At 43.2% G+C, this 16,949-nt stretch overlaps 1 protein-coding gene across 2 annotated transcripts in view; it reads right to left on the minus strand.

Annotated features, from left to right (window-relative positions):
• The window catches only part of PHKA1 (phosphorylase kinase regulatory subunit alpha 1), a 2,290,600-nt gene that overhangs the window by 1,171,715 nt on the left and 1,101,936 nt on the right, over positions 1–16,949 (minus strand). The gene's annotated exons all lie outside the window — the stretch shown is intronic.

Consider the following 16,949-nt stretch of genomic DNA (forward strand, 5'->3'; position numbering starts at 1 on the left):
AAGACACGCTGAGAGCTGCAGCGCTCCCATCCCGAGTTCACACAGAGGTGCCCCGCCACCAGCTCACCAGGCTAGCTCCGCACGAGCCTTGTTCATTTTCCGCCTCTTCCTGCAATTGTTGCAACTATCTAGCATCACATTTAGGAATTTGCGGGGCACAGAGCGTGAGAGTACCAGGCCCTGCGGAGCACCCATCCATTCATCTCCACTAAACTGCCACCAAGCCTTAAAGGCTGCCACCTTTGCAATTGAGGAGAGCTCAACAATTGTCATGGGGTGCTCCATCACTCTGTACGTGGAACACTCACTGTTCGCAATACTGGAGCGATCAAAATCCACCCGGACTACACAGAGAGCATCAGCTTATTCTGTCTAGCCCAAATATCCATGTGGTACTTGGGCTGCTAGGACACGTAGCCTTCTAGAAAAAATAACGAAAGACTGGCCAGCATCCTGCGAGATAGCTATGGGATGACTGGCAGTGGCACTATTTGTAATGAAACTGTCGCTACAAGAAGGGATAGGGACTGGGGCCCTCAAAGCCGACACCTCCCACCTCTGGGGTAGGCGAGGATGGGAATGGCCCTGGGCTTCTACTCTGGTAGTGGTACCACCCCAGGCTGAGAAGTGTCTCCAACCCCTCTTGACAAGCTCAGCCTACTGACCTTATCATACCTGTTTGAAATGATTGATGATGGTGCCACCCAAAAACACTGAGGTACGCTAATCTGAACATAAGGCTAACATCTGAGTTCTGCCACATCTCTCTGGTCTAGTACCAAAGCTACTAGGAGGGAAGAAATGGGCTAGAAGATCTGGAGACTGCAGTCAAGCCTCCTTATTTTTCATGGCAATCTGCCTTTACATCAGCATAGTGGGGACCATCCCGATTACCTTTAGGTTTAGCAGAAACACCATTTCTGTGTTTTATACTAAGGCCCTTCAAAGTATTGCTGGTCTTTAGCCACGTCATGGGCCTTTTGCTTTTTGTGCCTTCCAAGGTTAGTGGACGGAGGTGTGTCTTCCAAGTGATGGTGAGGCCAAATGGCCAGTGCTGGACTGTGATGCAACAGAATTTTCTTTGGCTTTGAATAGTGGACAAAGATGTAGTACAAGGGGACCTCAGGACAAAACCAGACTAGGGTAAGCACTGGTAAGCCTTCAGGTTTCTGCATGGAAGGAAATCATTTAACAGCCTCAACAGACACACTTGTAGAGTGAACTCCAGAGGATGCCATTCTAGTGTATGAATCTATAAGGTGAGAGTACATCTGATCTGCAGATGCCTCTTGGGCTTCAGAAGGTTCGCCATTTACAACCATAATCAGGGCCTTGGTAAAAATCCAGATGGCAATACCAGAACATGCTATGGAAGAAGGGGTCTTGGAGGAATCTCTGGAATAAGACAGCATACGCATCTCAGAACTAGAATTTGAAAAGCCAATGTTTAAGGTCATAGCTGAAGTAGCAATCACTGGTGAAATGTATGGGAAGAAAAAATGACCCAGAAATGGTGGGTAAATCGAAAATCATCTCTAGCTTCTCTATTTTTTTAGAGACTGAGATTAATAGTTAAAACCAACAAACATTATGGTTGCATTTTATGGGTCAATATTTCCCTGATGAATCTCGTTAGAGTGAAATGTTCCTTGGTCTTAACTAAAAAAAGGGGCCGAAAATGCTGGACATCAATAAGATCGTGTGTAATACCTTTGCATCAATTAACCTATGCAAATAACTGATAAAAAGTGTCTGCATAATATATACCTCCATGCACTAGAGAATTGTAAGGGGTTTTCTTTAATAGACTTGGTTAATTCTCAAACTAAATTATCGTCTTTATGTCAGACTGCCAAAAGAAAAGTTATACGATAATAAAACCAATATTTTTCAGGGAGCGTGGCCTGGTGGCTGACTAATGGCAGCTTAGCCAAGTGAGCTCCACACCCCGGACGCCTGGAAATCAGTGATGGAGCCAGCCATCCCACTACAGGGATTAAGAGTTTTGCAAGAGGTGTGTTGGAATTACGGGGGAGCAGCCAGATGGTATTTTGAAGGACCGCAGGCCCCTGGGAACCCACATTGAGCAGCGGATACCTAATCCACAAGGCCTCCGCACTCCGAGAGGCAAAATGGTTGCCAGAGGATGCGTTGTGTCAGCTCCCAGCGCAATACAGCTGTAGACGTCTGTCTGACCTTAGCGGGGCTGCCGTACATCTCAATCGTCTTCAGCCACAATGCGAGTGCTCCTCTGGGGCCCCAGTGTTTTCTAGGACAGCAGACAAGGTACATGGAGTTGCCGATCCATAGGCCCTCATACACTTCTCTTCAGAGGGAACTTTGTGTGCCGAAGGGAGATCAATACCGCTGGCCACCCATAGGCTGTGATTCAATTCGCCCCTCGTGGCAGTCTGTGACTGCAAACGGGTGAGGGATTAAGCAATTGTGGGAACCACGCTCATGAGGGATGCTAACATTGTGAAGACGTATGTACCAGAGCGCTGTTCACTGCTGCCCAAGCAGGGCTTCCATTGACAACCTGTGCAAATTCCTAAACTCTATTTCCAGGCATTAATAATTGCTCCCACGCCTCTTTCAGTTCCCCTGGGGTCGTCAGTAGCCTTTCATGCAAACGGTAGATCCCCACCATGGTTGCTTCATAACATACTATAGTCCTAATTATCTTGGCAGACGGTGTGCAGGGGGGAGCTCTGGTTGATTGGGGCCTATTATCTTCTGGCAGCTGCATTAGTTTGATCACAGTGAGTTGTGGGCTGTGCAGAGTCATGGGAGTGCCATGCAACGGTAACTACTGCATAGCAGAGGCTCACGGGGGCATTTCACGCCTGGATCTGGGGCTGCCCATAGCTGGGACACCTTCACATAGTGCAAATTCAGTCTGGAGTCTGATGGGCTGTGGTCAGAGGAGTCGGGGTGCTTGTGTCCTGGCGTCAGTCTAATCTAGCGCTCCCCATCATCAGCTGCAGCAGTCATCTCTTCGTCTGTATTCCCAGTGTATATACCGCAGTGAGAGAGGCTGATTCCAATATGGAGTCCAGCAAAGCATAGGACAAGTCGGCGACTTCTATCAAGGACATGTTGCAACAATCGAAATCTGTACCGTCTGGCCCTGTGAATTCTGAACGTGCCCCAACTTCCGAGTTGTACGCACAACCTGCAAACAAGGGCGAAATGACGCGCCTGCTTCAAACCATTCAAAATTAAATGGCTACCATTTTGTAGGAACTGAAGGGCTCTTTCAAGAGCTTGTGCAGAATGTCCAACAGACGGAATCTCTGCTGGGAGAATTAGAGACTGTTTTGTGTGACCATGAGAATACATATGATCAACAGGAACAGAAAGTGGCGGCCCTGGAAGCTCATAGGATCTCCTCCCACGACAAACCGCTCATGAAGGAACATTATTCGTATCCGGGGGATTGTGAGAGAGATCTCTGACCCATAACTGGAAGCCTATTTTTGTGATTTGTTCCAGGAAATACTAGGCGAGACAGAGGTACATCTCACGCTTGACGGGACCCAGACTCTACTCGAACTTCCAACAGCACCAAAACCTTCTCTCGGATGTGTTAACAAGAGTTAATTTCTTCAAAAGCAAGGAGCTCATATTTCAGAAGGCTAGAGCACAGCGGGGGGGATTATGTTTAGGGGTGACTCTTTGCAGTTGTTTCAGGACCTGGCACAAAGGATCATTCAGAAACACAGGTCAATGCAACCACTGACCCAACTTTTGGCAAGTTGAAGCATTCGATACTGGTGGGAGTATTCTTTTTGCATCCTTTTTAAGGTGGAGGGCACTCAGCACTAATTTACCACCCTACGAGCAGCGGTTGAGGTTCTGAAGATCCCAGAAGAGGGCATAGACCTTCCTGAGGAAACAGGTCAGGAAGCTCTGGTGAAGAACTGGTCCAAAGAGCGTTCTAGGAAGATCAGGAGGAGGGATCGCAGGCACCCTTACCATGGACAAAAGAGAAAGAAGTGGGAACTTGGAGGGTCCCACTTGATGGGTGGATCAGGGGCCTCTGTGAGGCTGTGTCCAATATATTATGCCTGGTTAAGAGGCTGTTATTTGATGGTTCTGGTTCTCTGTATGTGGGGGTTGATGTGGTTCGATAAGGCAGTTTTGTTTTAATTTATAAACAGTTTTGTGGGCACTGGAAGCATGTGCCCGATTGCAGCTATTTTTGACCTGTTGGTTGCCCCGGACGGGGTTGTTGTTCTTCCTTTTTTATTTTGCTTTCTTTTTCATGGTCTATTTTTTCTTGGTCTTTGTGGTACTTTTTGTGCAATATTATGGTGGTGGTGAATGGGGCGAATGAGTGCTTACGAAAAAAAAAGGTTTGAATGGGCGTTAGGTGCTGGGGTCACTCTGGGTTTGACTGGATTCTAGGGAATAGTAGCGCTGGGTTGAAGTCTTGTGATGTCTGATATAAGAAAAGTCTCATCAAATGTACAAAGGCTGAATATTCCAAAGAAAAGGAAAAGCGTGCTTTCTAAATTGGAGTTGAAAGCCCATATAGCTCTGCTCCAAGAGACTCATTTGTTAAAGCATGATTGGCCACAATTACGTTCCAGGTCGTTCCCCCACCAGTTTTTTGCCTCCCCCCTACAAGAAGACAGGGGTGGAGAGTCTTCGTTTTGAAAAATGTAATGTTCTTCATGACATCCAGGGCTGCTATCTATGGATTCACATACGGATTGCCTATAGGGATTTGACCCTGGTTTCTATCTATGGTCCAAATCAGCAGCAAAATAGTTTCTATACCACTGTAACCTCAGATTGCCCACTTTCAGCGGGGTGAGTTGGTGGTTGGAGGGGATTTTAATGTTGTGTTGGATAGATCAGGCCCCGTCACTGGGTCGGAAGCTGCGAAAGAAATTTCCTTTAAGAAAGCCATGGTAGACCTGAACCCAATAGAATAGATGTTTGGCACCATCCTTACCCCCTTAACTGCGATTTCTCACATGTTCACCGTAGTTATTCCAGGATTGATTATCTGTTGGTTTCTCAGCCCTCCCAGGAATTTCCTCTGTGAATATTGAACTGGCTTTGGTTGCGGATCATTCTCCCGTTACATTGCGGTTGGACACCTTCAGGTTAGGCACCCAGACGGCCACTTTGTGGAAGCTGAATGATTCTATTTTAGTGGATGCAGATTTTTATACCGCCAATTGCTGAGAGGATCACTCGTTATTTTTAGGAGAATTCCAGTGGGAAGTCCCATTAGCTACAGTATGGGATGCTTTTAAACCTACACTAAGGGGAGAATGGATCAGTCTAGCTTCAGCGCGTAGAAGGGTTTTAGAGGCCCAACATAGTCAAGCCGAAGAGAGGGTGCAGGAATAGGAGGCCCAATATAAAAGGGATGGTGCTAGAAGGACTTATAGACTGCTGCAAGTTGTGAGGGCACAACTAAAGGCGCTATTGGCGGATGACATTTTGCATACGTTGCTGCACACCAGACACTTCTATTTTTAGTACCTCCAATAAGGCTACACGTCTTTTGGCATTTAAGCTCAGAGCCCAAAGGTACAGCAACACCATCGGGTGCCTACGAGATGCAGCTGCTACCTCACATGAAAAGGCACATCCTTTCACAGTGGTACATTACACCATTTACCGCCGACACTAGGCCCCAGATAAAGGTCGTACCAGGCTTTTTTACATCTGAAAATCCTGTAAAATACGACAGCTTTATAGTATTTTCCTGATTACATTTACACACAGGTTTAGAGCAGAGGGCAGTGCAAAGGTCAGGTCACTTGACGGAATCCAGAACGCTTCTTTTGATTTTTTATCTACATGCATGTATTTGCAAGCCATGGAAAAAAGCCTCTGAAACAGATTTTTTTCTCTGAAGCCTTTCAAAAAAGAAACCGCACAAAAAAGGAATGGTTTATTTTCATTCAGCTTCTGCTGTGTTGTGTGTACATGCTCATCGAGCAAACAGAAGCACTGTACATATTTATTTTCAAAGCATTTTAGGATTGTATAATTAATAAGATGGAAAATTAAGTTGAAATTGCGAATTAATCTTTTATAACAAAAGTTTTTTTTCCAAGTGAAAGCAAACCAGTATTGCACAATTGTAAACAGTGTGCAAAATGAGTATGCATCCATTCAACCTTGCAGTTAATGGGTACATTACTATACATGGCCAGTGGCAACAGTCTTTGCTCATGGGTGGGTGATTGTCATTAAACCAATCACAGGTGTTATAGACTCTCGACTACATTTAAAACATCCAAAACCTGACTCTCCAGGAAGTGCAAGCGCTGTTCAAAACCAAATGAAAGTTAGATTTGTAATTGAAATAGAAATTCAGCAAAACATGTCCCTGTGACAATCCAGATAGGTAACTATGTATTGCTTCATGCATGGTTCATCCAACATTCAGGCACTCAGTTTACCGACCTCTGATGTTAGCTAATAAGATAGCTCAGCCAGTTGAGCGCTCATTGCTGCAATCTGTGTGTGATCTGTACATTGCAGGTTTGAATACTGGCAAGGCCAACTCAGCCTTTCATCCTTTTGAGTTTGATAAAGGAGTACCAAGTTCGGTTTGGTGATAATTGTGATAAACGTGTTCTATGTACAGCGCTTTGCCAAAAGAGGTATATAAATAAGAATTTGATCATGAAATCAGGTTTAGAATTTAGCATGGAGTCCTTATCTCTCTGCACTATCATATCATAAAAGTGTCATACCATTAGGTAGTAATAGTTCCAGGAAATGAGGACTTTCATTAAACCTCAAAAGACAATTCTGATATCGAACCTCAAAACACACAATACAATTCATGTTTGCTTTACTATGTAATTGGCTAGGTTTTTGTGTTTTCAACATTTAAATATATATGGGAGAGATCAAATGGCCAGACGTTAGAGAAATAATGAAAGGTGTATTCTGTCACAATGCAGAAAGCTGCTGCATGGTAATGATTTCCATACAGTTTTTGCACACATCGGCTGGATGTCGCATACATTTTATTCTTGCAAGGAGAAAACAAATTTGTACTCTTGAAATCACATTTACTCTCACAGTATAAAAGTAGGGAGTAAAATACTCCTGCCTCAAAATCTTATCTGGAGCACTGGCTGAGACCCTTCGTGGGACTCAACATGATGCCCTTATTCAGGAGGCCCATCTCCCCCACATCTCAGAGGACACTAAACATGTCTTGGACAACCCTACCAAGGTTGAGAAGGTTTCCCAGGCTATTCGGTCACTCCCTATCCATAAGGCCTCTGGTAAAAACTCTATAAAAAGTTCTTCACTGTATTGGGTCTCCAATTAGCAACTCTTTTCAATTCCTTTACAGAGGCCGGGACCATTGCACCCACCATGGGGGAATCAACATTAACTTTGTTGGGTAAGTCAGGCAAAGATCTGACTCAAAGTTCTTCCTATAGGCCGATTGCTGTGCTTAATTATGATTCTCGCATTTACACAAAAATTGTAACAGCTCGACTGTCCAATGTTTTCCCAGGTATAGCGGTGGGGATTAGACTGGATTTATCCCGGGACGTCGGACTCATGACAACATTCGACGGATAACTGATGTCATCACTTGGGCGCAGCAATGTCAGAAGGAACTGGTGGCCCTCTCAATCATTGCAGAGAAAGCATTTGATTGGGTGGACTGGGCTTACTTGTCCAAGGTTTTGCAAGGGTTCGGATTTGGACCGCTGTTTCTTAAAAGGGTAAGGTCCAATTCCTTGCTTCCATAGACCCAGATCAAACTGAATGGTGACCTGTCAGAACTGGTGGAATTGTGAAGGGGTACTCATCAGGGCTGCCCGCTATCCTTTATTATTCACCCTCTCCAGGGAGCCCTTGGAACGTTTGGTTCGCTCGACGGCCGACATTCGTGGGGTGGATATCGTCGGATACCAACATTAGGTGGCATTATATGCTGATGATCTTTTTTATATGAGTAAGACCGGAGACGCATTAACCCATATTGTGTCCTTGTTGGAATGGTTTCGGGGTTCAAAATGAATTATACAAAGTCCACCATACTCAACATCTCTGAATCATGAGGGATGATTACTTTTAAATTTTCATGGATGTCGGGTGTCCTAAAGTACTTGGGTATCCATTTTACGCCCCCAGTATAATCAATTGTATGCAGCCAATACTCTGGTGCTCATTGCTTCTTGTAAGCAGGATTTGGCGAGGTGGGGGAAAGTCTGAAATCTACTGGCTAGGAAGGATGACAGCAGTTAAAATCACCTTGCTGCCCCATATCATAAACATCTTTCAGGCGTTGCCGATCTGGATCCCAAGGGCGATACTTAAAGAACTCCAGTCCCATATCTTTCGATTTATCTGGGCGAGAAAGGTTTGCAGGGTGGCCAGGCACACGTTAATGATAGCGAATTAAAAGAGAGACTTAACGGTTCTGGACATTGAAAGCTATCTATTTGCTGCCCAGCTCGCTCCACTGTTGGAAAGTTGTGCAGCTACACTTAATCCTAAACACTGGATGAATATAGGGGCTCTCGTGCATGGTTGGTGCTAGCGGTCTCCCCTGGTGAGAAAGCGTGAGGGGTGTGGGTTTCTGCTGACTAGAACTAAGTTTGACTATTGGGATAAAGCCACCCATAAGTATGCAACACTTTTCCTTCCCCTCTAACGGGTATATGGAATAGCTGGGAGTTCCCACCTGGTTGCGAAGCAGGGAAATTCACTCGCTGGATTGAAGGGGGGCTGTTGCGTCTGGGTCAGCTGATTGAGAATGAACAACCCATATCTTTTGATCAGTGCACGCAAGCTTTTCTGGCGAATGACGCCAACAGGTATGGCTATATTCAGCTCGGGCACTGGGTTGCCTGCACAAAAGTAGCGAATCAGGCAAAAAGGGAAACGTCACATTTGAGGGCCTATTTTTAGGGACCCCCAGCAGGCAAGGTTTCCCCCTCTATAGAGGGTTCTCAATTCTAGCAGGTTTAGACCCCCCCACACATAGATGCTCAAATAGAAAGAGGATATGGGGGACCAAAAGATGACCTGGCCTGGTACAACATTTGGACGAGGGCTGGGAAATACTCCAAGTCGGTACAGCTTAAGGAGAATGGATCCAAGCTACTGCTCCCTTGGTATGTTACCCCTGAGCAACTGCATAAAATGAACCAAACACACTCCCATATGTGTTGGAGGGGCTTGGGTGCCACTGGCACTTTTTTCCACTTGTGGTGGACTTGTCCAATGGTCCAAGTATTCTGGAAAGAGGTATTAAGAGTAACTGGGATAGATCTGGTTGCTGATCCGCTAGTGATATTGTTGGGAGATGAAGATCCTCAGGGACACTAAGTTCGGGACCAGGCCTTCGAAGCAGATAACCCACTTCTTGGTGCCGTCAAGGTTGGTAAAAGGGAAGAAGTCCTCCACAGTAATTATAAGTAGTTATTTATAACGTGCTTAATGCCCAGAGGTTTCTAAGCATGGACCCGGGGATTGAACCTGTGTTTCTACGTGCCGTCTTGCTTCCAAGACGAACGCGTTTCTCCGGAGCAATCCTCCGGAGACGGTGCCCGACAAAGGAGTGGCGGTCGAGAATATGGTTTGTTGCGGCTATGTGCAAGATAGATGCATCGCTTACAGGGGAGTTGGCGCGGTACCCGATTGAATGGGGCCCCCTGATCACATGCGAGTCGACAAGATCACCCAGGAATACACCATAAACCCCATGAGATGGCATTGTTCTCACTCATATAAGCCACACACTCCTGGTTTGGTCGGAGATGGCCATCACACTGTACCAGTTGCTTAATTTTGAATTTACTTTGTACTTTATATTTTGTTGCCCCTTTTCTTTTTCTCTTTTTTCAATTTTATGGAATAATTGGTTATGTCTGGATGAAGGTACTGCTTTGATGTCTAAATGATGAAGGCATAACAATTACTGAATTTTGCCCTTGCTGCAGAGATTGTATGCAGCAATGTGGACTATGGTACTGTCTCATGTTATGCTTTAATAAAATGTAAATGATAAAAAACAAGATTTTTCTTGCGCTGAACATTTCTATCCATGGACTTCACCACACGTAGCTAATATGAACACGATTATTCATAAGCTCAACCATCTTGTTCCCTTTTTTTCTTTTTTGTTGACTTTTGTTAGAACGGATGGGGGTCAGCGCTGCTAAGGGGCCATAGATATAAGAAGTGCAGATGAGAATAGAAAAATATGACAGACAGCCACCCTGATATGAAATAGACTGATATCCAAACTGCTTCGCTTTGACCAACCAGACCCCTCAAAATGTGCAGCGGTTCTTTCCCGACTTACTTACTTGGGGACAGAGATCGCACTGCATTTACTGAAGGCCGACGAACAGCAACAATAATTGGGACACTTCCCATCTCAGTTTTCGGCTACTGGTGGAGACAGGAGGAGATCTTCCATTGGCTAGAGATTGACCCATTTCTAAATATTCCATTCTTAGAGACTCAGTGGGATGAAATCTCACAGTGCAGGGCCTATTATTCGGTCACTTAACCACAATAGTTATAATCTACGCCTGAAATGAGAGACAAGTCAATTCTTTCTCAACTTGATCCTGACAATAGCAGCATTTAAGGGAGGAAAACTAATAGAAGGTAGAGACTTCAACAAGAGACTAACATAAATGATAAATCACTACACTGATCTCTACTCACTTTAAAAAACGCACAAGCCCTACTAAGCCTCATGAGAGATATGAATGTGGTAGACATCTGAAGATTCGAACATGAGAAAAGGATTGCTCTTTTCTCAACATCCACAGAGGTCATTATCTTGGTGTCCTCATCCTTGGTTCCTTTGATCTCTGAAAACGGAATAGGAATCAGAGCTCTCTCAGATAATTCTCCTGCTGAGGCAACTTAACGAATTGACAGTTTGAACCCAGCCCCTAAACCAACTTGGAGAATGAAAGACTTCCCACTGAGGGGCTGCATTATCCGACAGGAGATCTCTGCCCTGATTGTCTCTTTTTTTACATTAGCATTACATAGGGGATGTCCCTCAACACAATCTGGGCTTCCTTTAAAGCAGATATTTGGGGTAACTAATCTCAAAATTCAAAGCTTATATTAGAGCTAAGGAGAAACTTAGGAAAGAATTAGAAATGGAGGTTGAGAAATGCAAAAGAGCAATTAAGACTAAAACCTTAGTCAAAGACCAGAGAAACCCGAAAATCACCTGCACTAAATTATATGCTCACTTCTCCGATCATACCGGCAATTACCGGAAATTACTAATTTACACCAATCAAAACGGAGCCCAATAAGTGTATGGTACCTAGGAATCACAGTATCCACAAATGCAGTCAATGCCGGAAAAAAAGTACATCAAAAACCTGGAAGTATTTGAAAAAAAAGGCAGAAAGGTGGATCACATTGCCCAAATACATGATTGGTCGAATTTTGCTTCTTAAAATAATTCTCATTCAAAAGTTGATAAACGTGTTTCAAAATGTGCCAATAACTCTCCCGGTCTGATATTTTAAGGAGGTTAAAAGAATTGATGGGGAGGATTATATGGAGTGGCAAAAGCCCAATGATTGATTTGGACATGCAGACTGTTTGAGAAGGGCAGACTGGCAGTGCCAGATATGGCAATACTATATGGCTATATGGTTCCTTAAACGTGCTTCGCAATATGGTGGTATAATGATCAGACTAGATACAGATGGAGAAAGAAGGTGCATACCTAATATCTTTCATTTGAATCAAGGAAAGAGACATACACTGTGTACCACTGGGGAAGCCTTGTTTAGAATGGTATAAGCACACAGGTCCGTCAATGGTGTACTCGGTGGAAGCGTCCATATGATACCTTTTGAAGAGTTAAACAACACATTCAGAGATTAGGAATTTGTAAATGTGGTCAGTTATGACGGTGGTATATTGCTGGATCAAATGAGAGACAAGGAAGTGGTGGATAATTTAATAATATTTGTACATTTCGGTTTCCAATTTACACCCTAGAAACACTTCCCAGCTTTACATCAGAATCACCCAATTCCCCCACGACTACACATTTAAGGCATGATTCACAGAAGTGTTTTTTTTAATGATGCAATCCCATTGCAAAACACTCTGTGAATCATGCCCCTAGTCTCTAAAATGTAGGGATAGGCAATGCAGTTAAAGTCAGTCCAGAGTCACCAGCAAGAGATAGGTGGAAAGAAAGCTTGTGGTATACAGTTGAGTGATGAGGAATGGCAGTCAACATGCGACCCAGAATTATCACTATAAATGAATTAATTATAAAATGTTTACATCGGGCACATTTACACACTGTACAGACTGCACTCACATAGGCCACACATGAAGGATATATGTGCCAGATATGGCGCTTTCGAAGCAGACTTTATTCATTTTGCCTGGCATTGCCTACATATACTGAAGTTCTGGGGGTAGGTGCGAGACCCAATAGCAAAGATTGTTCGATTGGAAATTCTGCTGCCTCCTGGAGCAAGGCTACATGGCCAATTTTTCGTAAAAGGAAGGACATTAATATTTCTAAGAAAAGCAACTGCTGTAGCAAGATGCTGGGTCGCCATAAATTGGGGAAGAAGTCCTAACCTCAGGCATAATAAATGATTGGTGGATTTGATATTCTGTAATAAACAGAAGGCCATATACTGTAATTCGATACCGGCAGTGAGTTTTTCCAAAGATCTATGGAAAGGTATATGTATGTACCTGAATAAGTGTGAGGTGAGGGGGAAGGATGTGAACAATATTAATGAGACACCAGCTTAGATAGTGATAACAATTGTTCTAGTAGGGGCTAGAGAGGTACTATATATGTTATGTATCCGTCTCCACACACAAAACGAAAAGCTGGTCAAAGAGGACAATAATGGGTCTGTCACATTATGATTTCTATGTAATTAATGATGTATGGTCCTGCAACGTTTTTTCAATACGATATACGCTCTCATTAATCTAGCCTTGGTGCTCTGTTTAGCCTCTGAACATATATATTTCAGAACATTATAATGGTTTTTGTAAAAAGAATTCTTGGGTGATAGATCACAATGTTCATTACCCCTTGGATTCTGCCATTAGTCATCCATTATATCGCTTGGTAATGAGGTATGCCATATTCTAGCACAGAGGAATTGAACAGTAAGGTTAGTTTTAAGTGTCTGTTTTGCGAACTTCGATTCTTTAATTTTTGGTACGACTACTTGTATGTCTTTTGCCTACACAGCTTTTGCTGTACTTACTTTCATTGTGCACTCCGAGTTAAGTGCTACTTTTATAATGGACTTGCGCTCCTAATTGTTTAGCAACCACTCTGGCAGACCTCTACACGTAGATGGTACCTGCCCAAATGCACACTTACTTAGAATGAAGTACCCCCACACCCCAAGGAAGCACTCCCACAATTTCCTTGCTGCTTGCCATTCGTAGTTTGAATGTTCTGTTTGCATAGACTGTATACATATTAGGGGTGTCTGAACCCAGTATTTGTAAACTACCCAAGTCCAGCTATTTCAGATGCTTCAGATGGTGACAACTTAATTTTTTTAAATATGTTTTATCTATTTAAGTATCACATGGTTAATTATAACCTTTAACATTATAGAGAATAAATAAACATACATTTTATGAGTGCATGTAAGTGGAAATTCCATAAATACAGATAATAAAATAGCCAGTGACATTTCAGGGATACATTGAATATAGCAACTAGAAAAAAGTTAATCGATCAATTCCCCTAAATATGCATCTGCTAGACGCATAGGAACTGGTAAATTTTTCAAGATAAGCATATCTTTATAAAAACTGAATCTTCACTTCATGTGCATCATTTTCATTAGCTTAATAGTTTCATGATTTCCTCCCATTTATAATAAACAGTAACATTTAACAGTGTTTCTACCTTCATAAATCACAGACCAGAATTGATTAATGTGTATTAAATTCATATAGTGAACCAGCATTGTATATACTTTCTCATATATGGTAATTACGGCAGTGCATTCGGTCAACAGATGTTGAGAAGTCTCCAGTTGATCTCCAAATATTCTGCATGCTTGTTCTTACATTGGAGTTTTACCCCACCTGGCCCCCATTAGCCTACACTGGGAGCTCGTTGAGCCTTAGTAGAAGGATGAACCTTCTTACCTTCGTATATTGCAGGTTAACAATGTAAGTACATGCAGCCTCGGGTTGAAACGCTTGCATAGAGTATAACCTGTAACTAGTTTTCCCAGCTATGTAAGTAGTTTGCATGTCCCGATCCCAGATCATTGCCTTTTTTTAATTTCAGTAACCCTAGTGGCCAAATTATCATCTGGCAAAAGTGCACAACCTATTTCCTCCAGAAAGTGATTAATCTCACTGTACCATATCTTCAAGGTGCACAATTTGCCATATTGATCACAGAAATATGAGTATACGGAATCAGAGTTACCTGCGCTTATCCTCATTTTGAGATAAAAGTTACATGCTGCAATCATTTTTGGGTAGTCAGGGAGATCAGGCCTAGCTCAAAGCATATCGCCTCCACTGGCACACACTGAGGGAGACCCAAGGCACTCCTCCAGAGTTTCCCTTCTAATTGCTTTAGCCAATCAGTCCCTTTCACAGAGAATTCTTCCAGACCATAAAGTGTGCTTGGAATTATACAGGTGTTACACAGTTTCAGGAGGCCCTCTACAGTGTACCCACTAGATTTAGAGATCAGTGATCTGGTTGCTTTAAACTATGTAGTAGTCGTACAGACAATGTTTATAGAAAGTGTCTCCTTATTTAGATTATTTGCAATAAGCATGGCAGGGTATAAATAACTTGCCACTTCTCCCAAAGTATTGTTATCAAAAGTTCATCTAAATCTCTTTATTGTTTTCAATATGATTTTAGATTTGGACAAGTTGATAGCTAAACCATGCTGCTCAGAGTATTGCGCCACATTATTCAAGCTATGTTGTAGACCTATCGCAGTCTGATCAAAGATTACAATATCATCTGCATAGGAGAGCCAGGCAATGGGATGGACACCTATGCTGGGAGGATAGTTATTGCAATTATTAAAGGCTTTTTCAAGATCTGAGATATATATGTTAAAATATATAGGGGGCAATGTACACCCTTGCTTTAAGCCAACATTTACAGGGATCTGTTCACTCATCCCACCCTCTTGATCTACTCTGAGCTGTACCGTGTTGTCAATGTACAGGGAATTAACAAAATATAGGATTTGAGAGTGCAATCCACCTTCCTCCATCTTTTCCCAGAGCATCTGACGATCAACCATATCAAATGCTTTTCTATAATCAACATAACAGATATATAATGTTTTGGTTTTTGATAGTAGGGTACTGCGAATAAGGTGTGTTAACACCCAGATGTTGGACTGGGTACTATATCTGGCAGCTACTACCCTGCCCCGTGGTGTAACTTGGAGCAACTGTGCTACTTGAATTTGGATGTACCTCACAAAATGTGGCACGCTGAAGCTAGGGACTGCCTTACCCCCTTAGCTTAAACTATCACTTTCTGACAACTGTGCAACTGAATCTGCATGCACTACTGCCATTGCTGCCATTATTGTGATTGCCATATATATCTGTCATTGGAGTTCACCGGTGTCTCATGCCCACCTCACTTCTTATCCAATGCTGCCATTTTTAATGTGAACCTATGTCCTGTGCCTTCTTAGTCAACTGCCTTCTATCAGTTGCTACCCACTACCCATTGCATTTAACCGCTTTAATGTCTGCCATTGCATCCTGCTAATTTGCCTTGACCTATACTACGTGATGCTATATTGTAGCCATGTACCGCCTTTGTGTTATAGCCAATTGTGTTTACTTGTTGCTAGCCACTGTATTTAACCTTAGCATTTAGCCAAATTTGCCTACACCTAGTACATATGTGCTGCTTCAGCATTTACTATTGCCTATTTTACAACTAGGTGCTGCCTTTATGCAAATTCCTGGCTAATCGCCTGCATCCCTAACTTAGGTATCATTATTCTACCATTTAGCCTATTGACTAATTGGTAACTAAAAGCCGTGGCCCTATCGCTATAGCTGCCTTGACAAACGTCAGCAACCACTGCTGTTGACACTATTTTATCTTTAGCACGCTCCAAGAGCACCACAGACTTGAAGCTTTCAACCTCTGCCCACCGGCTTCATTACCTCCACTATGTATTGGTCCCTAACTACCATCCTCCACTTACTACACATTTACACTAGACGCTGGACTTGTCAGCCACATCTACAGACTAACCAAGACTCATATACCAGCCCTCTCAAGGTAGCTACTACCCATACCTCGCGGATTAGCACTATGGCATCTGCTAACCCTTACCTGGATGATCCAGCACTCTGGTTACGTCACTTTGCTACCAGACCATTACCTAACCAACCTTGTACTACTACTAACAGAAACCGTAGACTAAATTCCAGAACCACCCCACTTAAACAGCACCCATACCTGAAGTTACATTACAGCTCAACCCTATCTTGCAACAATACCACAAATAATTACGCTCCAACCTCACCATGCTCTCACCACCCTAGCATTTTAACCAGAAATTCTAGACTAGGAGCCCGATTGTGGTTTAAAAAAACCCATCTGCACGCCCACAGGAGCAACAAACATCTGCGTAGGGACAACAACTTAGCTAATCTAGCCACTGATTCAGATATTAAGCTAGCCCCTATCCGTCAGCCTGACCCTCCTATACTACCACAAAAAACTACTGCAAAAGACACATTCATCAAAGCAGCCTTGGTGAATGCGAGGTCTCTCTCTGCCCATGCTTTGGACATCGCTGATTTCATAACTCATGAAAAGCTTGATCTTCTTGCGGTCATGGAAACATGGCTAAATGCAGCCTCCGGCCCATCTCTGGCCCTTGCTATACCAAATGACTATGCTATTATCAGGTGCGATAGAAATACTAATCAGGT

The sequence above is a fragment of the Ambystoma mexicanum genome, chromosome 2q, assembly GCF_040938575.1.
Source record: "Ambystoma mexicanum isolate Mex_15411 chromosome 2q, UKY_AmexF1_1, whole genome shotgun sequence".
In the NCBI taxonomy this organism is placed as follows: domain Eukaryota; kingdom Metazoa; phylum Chordata; class Amphibia; order Caudata; family Ambystomatidae; genus Ambystoma; species Ambystoma mexicanum.